A 6,929-nucleotide genomic window follows, 5' to 3' on the forward strand; every position below is an offset into this window, starting at 1 on the left:
GCCAGTTTATGGCCAGATTTTGGGGGGCTTGTTCCCAACATACTCCCGCTGGGGTGACCAAGCCGATCTTGTCTCTAAACATTAAAAAAGAAAAAATTGGGCTGGGCATGGTGGCTCATGCCAGTAATCCCAGCACTTTGGGAGGCTGAGGCAGGCGGATTACAAGGTCAGGAGTTTGAGACCAGCCTGGCCAACATGGCAAAACCCCATCTCTACTAAAAATACAAAAATTATCCAGGCATGGTGCCACGCACCAATAATCCCAGCTACTCGAGAGGCTGAGGCAGGAGAATCGCTTGAACCCAGGAGGCAGAGGTTGCAGTGAGCTGAGTTAGTGCCATTGCACTCCAGCCTGGGCAACAAGAGCAAGACTCCATCTCAAAAAAAAAAAAAAGAGAGAGAAGAAAAGAAAAAATTGGCCAGGTGTGGTGGCTCATGCCTGTAATCCCAGCACTTTGGGAGACCAAGTCAGGTGGGTCACTCGAGCCCAGGAGTTTGAGACCAGCCTGAGCAAAATGGCGAAACCCCCTCTCTACTAAAAATACAAAAAAATTAGCCGGGCATGGTGGCACATGCCTGTAATCCCAGCTACTCGGGAGACTGAGACAGGAGAATCGCTTGAACCCGGGAGGCGGAAGTTGCAGTGAGCTGAGATTGTACCACTGTACTCCAGCCTGGGAGACAGAGTGAGACTCCATTTCAAAAAAAAAAAAATAGCCAGGCGTGGTGGTGTGCACCTGTAGTCCCAGCTACTCAGGAGGCTGAGGCAGGAGAATCGCTTGAGCCCAGCAGATGGAGGTTACAGTGAGCCAAGATTATACAGCTGCACTCCAGCCTGGGTGACAGAGTGAGACTCTCTCAAAAAACAAAAAAAAAAGGAAAAATTAAAACAAAAAATAATTTAAGAGACATTTCTATCCCACAACCGAACATGTAATGTATGGGGTATCTTTTTCATTTCAGATTTTAATTTTAACTACTGTACTGTCCAGACCCATGCCGGAGGTTTTTTGTTTTTGTTTTTGTTTCTTTATTTTGAGACAGGATCTGACTCTGTGTCCCAGGCTGGAGTGCACTGGCACGATCTCAGCTCACTGCAACCTCTGCCTACTGCGCTCAAGCTGTCCTCCTACCTCAGCCTTCAGAGTAGCTAGGATTACAGACCTACGCCACCATGCCCAGATAATTTTTGTATTTATTTTATTTATTTATTCATTTATTTATTTATTTTTGTAGAGACAGGGAAGTAACAGAGTAGGACTTAAAATAAACCACTGGGTCTGTAGTCTTAACGATTTGTAATTAGAACAACTAGTTACTAATTTGTAGAAAGGAAAAAAATATGAATATAGGAAAAAAATTCTATAATGATGCATATTTGTTTTTTGTTTTTTCCAGACAGTGTCTTGCTCTGTCACCCAGGCTGGAGTGCAGTGGCATGATCTCAGCTCACTGCAGCCTCCACCTCCCAGGTTCAAGCGATTCTCCCTACCTCAGCCTCCCAAGTAGCTGGGGTTACAGGCATGCACCACTACACCCGGCTAATTTTGTATTTTTTGTAGAGACAGGGTTTTGCCACGTTGGCCGGGCTGATCTCAAATTCCTAACCTCAACTGATGCACCTGCCTCGGCCTCCCAAAGTGCTGGGATTACAGTTGTGAGCCACCACGCCTCCCCATTTTTCATCATATGTTCTAATTGCTAATATCAAAATGGTCTTAAAGCGTGTATTATCTTGCATCTTCTTATTGGACTCAGTATCTTTCATTTATCTGGAGGCATTCAATTAATTCTATTAATTTGAATCAATTTTAAAGTAATTAGCTATATAATCAGGTTCGAATAATGATATTATTGCCTTCTTTTTACTTTAATTTTTTAAATTAAATTAATTTTTTTTCTTTTAAAAAAAAATAGAGACGGGGTTTCACCATGTTGCCCAGGCTGGCCTCTAACTCCTGAGCTCAAGCGATCTCGCCTCAGCCTCCCAAAGTGTTAGGATGACAGGTGTGAGCCACAGCACCCAGCCTGGGTTGGTTTTGTTTTGTTTTGTTCTGTTTTTTGAGATAGAGTCTCACTCTGTCGCCCAGGCTGGAGTGCATTGGCGCAATCTGGGCTCACTGCAAGCTGCGCCTCCCGGATTCATGCCACTATCCTGCCTCCCGAGTAGCTGGGACTACAGGGGCCCACCACCAAGCCCGGCTAATTTTTTTGTGTTTTTAGTAGAGACGGGGTTTCACTGTATTAGCCAGGATGGTCTCGATCTCCTGACCTCGTGATCTGCCCGCCTCGGCCTCTCAAAGTGCTGGGATTACAGGCGTGAGCCACCGCGCCCAGCCTATTTTGTTTTGTTTTTTGCCTTTCACCCTGTTGACCAGGAACTTTCTCCATTTGTGTATTTTTCATCATATTTAATACATGTTTTGTTGTGTCGATCAGCATTTCTAAAACAGTATTATAGGAAAGTAGCTGCTGCTTACTTTACAAGCAAAAGCTAATCTTCCTGATATAGAAAAAGCTCCTACCAAACCCAGGGAAAAAGACCAACAAGAGAAAAATGAACAAAGGATATGAATAGACAGTTCAGACAGAAGAAAATATAAACTCTTAAACATGAAAAAAAGTGTTCAACCTGACTAATAATGTAAAAATGCTGTGGTGCCATTTTTCACTCATCAGATTGGCAAATAACTAGATGTTTGTTAACCCTGTGTTGAGAGGCTGTGGAAAAACAGATGCTGTCATCCACTGCTGGTAGGAATGTACATTGAGTTAATCCCTAGGGAGAACAATTTGGCACTGTCTGTCAAAATTACAAATGTGGCAGGATGTGGTGGTTCACACCTGTAATCTCAGCACTTTGGGAGGCCAAGGTGGGTGGATCACCTGAGGTCAAGAGTTCGAGACCAGCCTGGCCAACATGGTAAAACCCCCATCTCTACTAAACACACAAAAATTAGCTGGACGTGGTGGCACCTGCTTGTAATCCCAGCTACTCAGGAGGCTGAAGCAGGAGAATCACTTGAACCTGGGAGGTGGAGGTTGCAGTGAGCCGAGACTGCGCCACTGCACTCCAGCCTGGGGGACAGAGCAAGACTCCATCTCAAAAAAAAAAAAAAAATTACAAATGCATATACCCCTTGACCCAGCACTACCACTCCTAGAAATGTATCCCATGGATTTATTGCACACGTGTTAATTGACCTACGTACGAGACTATTCATTGCAGCATTGTTTGTAATAGCAAAAAATTGGAAACAACCCAAACATTCCTCAATAGGGAACTGGTTAAATAAACTGTAGTATATCCATCAAATGAAATACTATGCCACCAAAAAGAATGATGTGGTCCAGGCACAGTGGCTCACCCCTGTAATCCAGCACTTTGGGAGGCCAAGGTGGGCGGATCACCTGAAGTCAGGAGTTCAAGACCAGTCTGGCCAACATGGTGAAAACCAGTCTTTACTAAAAATATAAAAATTGGCCGGGCGTGGTGGCTCACGCCTGTAATCTCTGCACTTTGCGAGGCTGAGGTGGGTGGATCACGAGGTCAGGAGATCAAGACCATCCTGGCTAACACGGTGACCGACTCTACTAAAAATACAAAAAAATTAGCCGGGCGTGGTGGCGGGCGCCTGTAGTCCCAGCTACTAGGGAGGCTGAGGCAGGAGAATGGCATGAACCCAGGAGACGGAGCTTGCAGTGAGCTGAGATCTCGCCACTGCACTGCAGCCTGGGAGACAGAGCGAGACTCAATCTGAAACAAACAAACAAAAAATATATATATATAAAAATTAGGCTGGGCACGGTGGCTCATGCCACCGCGGATCACGAGGTCAGGAGATCATGACCATCCTGGCTAACACAGTGAAACCTCATTTCTACTAAAAATACAAAAAGTTAGCCGGGCGTGGTGGCACATGCCTGTAATCTCAGCTACTGGGAGGCTGAGGGAAGATAATCACTTGAACCTGGGAGGCAGAGGTTGCGGTGAGCCGAGATCGCGCCACTGCACTCCAGCCTGGGCGATAGAGCAAGACTCTGTCTCAAAAATAAATAAATAATATAATATAATATAATATAAAAATTAGCCAGATGCTGTCTGGGCATGGTGGCTCACGCCTGTAATCCCAGCACTTTGGTAGACCGAGGTGGGCAAATCACCTGAGGTCGGGAGTTCGAGACCAGCCTGGCCAACACGGAGAAACCCCATCTCTACTAAAAATAAAAAATTAGCCGGGTATGGTGGCGCGCGTCTGTAATCCCAGCTACTTGGGAGGCTGAGGCAGGAGAATAGCTTGAACCCGGGAGGCAGAGGTTGCAGTGAGCCAAGATGGCCCCATTGCACTCCAGCCTGGGCAACAAGAGAAAAACTGCATCTCAAAAAAAAAAAAAAAATTAGCTGGGCGTAATGGCAGGCGCCTGTAATCCCAGCTGCTCGGGAGGCTGAGGCAGGGAGAAATTCTTGAACCTGGGAGGTGGAGGTTGCAGTCTGAAACAAAAAAAAATGATGTGCTGATAAACAAAGATCTTCAAGATGTATCACTAACTGGAAAAAACAAGATGCAGAACATTGTGTATGGTATGCTAACTTTTGTATGAAAAAAATGAGGCAAAATAAGAATATAGAGTGATAGATAGACAGATTTTGTTTGTATGTTAGTTTCTAAAATTGAGACAGGGTCTCACTCTGTCACCCAGGCACTTTGGGAGGTGGAGGTGGGAGGATTGCTTGAGCCCAGGACTTTGAGATCAGCCTAGGTAACAGTGAGACTCTGTCTCTACAAAGACATTTTTAAAAACTTAGCTGGACATGGTGATGCACACCTGTTGTCCCAGCTCCTGGGGCAGGGGGCCAGGTAGGATGGTGAGGTAGGAGGATCACTTGAGCTGGAGAAATTGAGGCTGCAGTGAGCTGAAATTGTGCCACTGCACTCCAGCCTGGGTGAGAGTGAGACCCTGTCTCAGAAAAAAAAAAAAACCCGGCAGAAATAAAGTCCTTAAAATGACCTATTAAAAAAAGAACTTGGGGCTGTGCTCGGTGGTTCAAGCCTGTAATCCCAGCACTTTGGGAGGCCAAGGCAGGCAGATCATGAGGTCAAGAGTTCGAGACCTGGCCAGCATGGTGAAACCCCATCTCTACTAAAAATACAAAAATTAGCCGGGCATGCTGGCACCCACCTGTAATCCTAGCTGCTCAGGAGGCTGAGGCAGGAGAATTGCTTGAACCAGGGAGGCAGAGGTTGCAGTGAGCTGAGATCAAACCACTGCACTCCAGCCTGGGGGACAGAGTGAAACACCGTCTCAGAAAAAAAAGTTAAAAAAAGAAGTGGGAAAAACATTTTTTGGCCATTTTGGTCTCCCCTGAAATTGTTAACAGAGCATGACAAAGTGCGTGTCTGCTTTCTGCTTTGGAGCTTGAAGACCTGGATAAAATGGATTCAGATACTGCCTGTGGCCTTGGGCAAGTTCCTTTACCATCCCTAAAAGAATACCAACCACTAGAGATGGTCAGGAGGATGGAATAAGGGAGATAATGTTAGACAGGTTGTGTTTCAGAGACTGATACATGGTAAGTGGAAATGCTTGTTTTTGTGTTTTCTGAGACTTGGCACTTTGCTGCTACCTCTTCCCGAGGCACCTTGTGACCACTTCCCTTCTTTTGTTTTCTTTTTTGGTTGTTTTTTCGTTTTGTTTTGTTTTGGAGACAGAGTCTCACTCTGTCGTCCAGGCTGGAGTGCAGTGGTGCGATTTCGGCTCACTGCAAGCTCCGCCTCCCGGGTTCACGCCATTGTCCTGCCTCAGCCTCCCGAGTAGCTGGGACTGCAGGCGCCCGCCACCACGCCCGGCTAATTTTTTGTATTTTCAGTAGAGATGGGGTTTCACCATGTTAGCCAGGACGGTCTTGATCTCCTGACCTCATGATCTGCCCGCCTTGGCCTCCCAAAGTTCTGGGATTACAGGCATGAGCCACCACGCCCGGCCTATGCCCACTTCCCTTCTAAGCCCTTCTGCTCGTGGTAGTAGCATGCAAGTCTGATCCTTGCGAAGGCAAGCACTCTGTCTGGCTCCTCTCCGTCCCCTGCCCATGATGCCCAGCACAGATGCCTTGGCATGTAGTAGGCTGCAGTGGATGCGTAATAAATGTGTTCATTCATTCCACAAAAATTCACTGAGCACCTACTATTTGGCCAGGTACTCTGCTTGGGGTTGCACATTGAATAGACACATGGCCGTTGTTAACGGTCTAGGAGAAGAGACAGACATTGACCCGATACTTGACTGCAGTGGGATGAGTGAAGAAATAGTAAAGTATAAGACTCTGCAGAGGTGCTAATCTGGGAAAATCTCCCTTAGGAAGTGGCTTTTAAAGTGAGAATTGGGCCAGGCGCGGTGGCTCACCCCTGTTATCCCAGCACTTTGGGAGACCGAGGTGGGCAGATCACCTGAGGTCAGGAGTTCAAGACCAGCCTGGCCAACATGGTGAAACCCCGTCTCTACTGAAAATACAAAAATTAGCCGGGTGTTGTGGCAGGCACCTGTAATCCCAGCTACGCGGGAGGCTGAGGCAAGAGAATCGCTTGAACCCAGGAGGTAGGGTTTGCTGTGAGCTGAGATCACACCATTGCACTCCAGCCTGGGGGACAAGAGCGACACTTCATCTCAAAAGAAATAAAATAAAATAAATAAAGTGAGAATTGAAGGTAAACAAAATGACTGTAGCCAAGATTATGAAGAAAGTGTTGCAGGCAGAGGCAATTGCCTACCCAAACAACAGGCTTCATACCTTTGGGGAGCCACAAGGCTCACATGGCTGACCCCTAGGAATGAGGGGACAAATGTCTGCAGTTTGAAGGCTGACTGGACAAAACTTGTTAACATGGGTGGGCTGATAAGAACAATGGGTTTCCACTGAAGGGTTTTAGGTA

This window comes from Pan paniscus, chromosome 12 (genome assembly GCF_029289425.2).
Source record: "Pan paniscus chromosome 12, NHGRI_mPanPan1-v2.0_pri, whole genome shotgun sequence".
NCBI classification, from domain to species: Eukaryota; Metazoa; Chordata; class Mammalia; order Primates; family Hominidae; genus Pan; species Pan paniscus.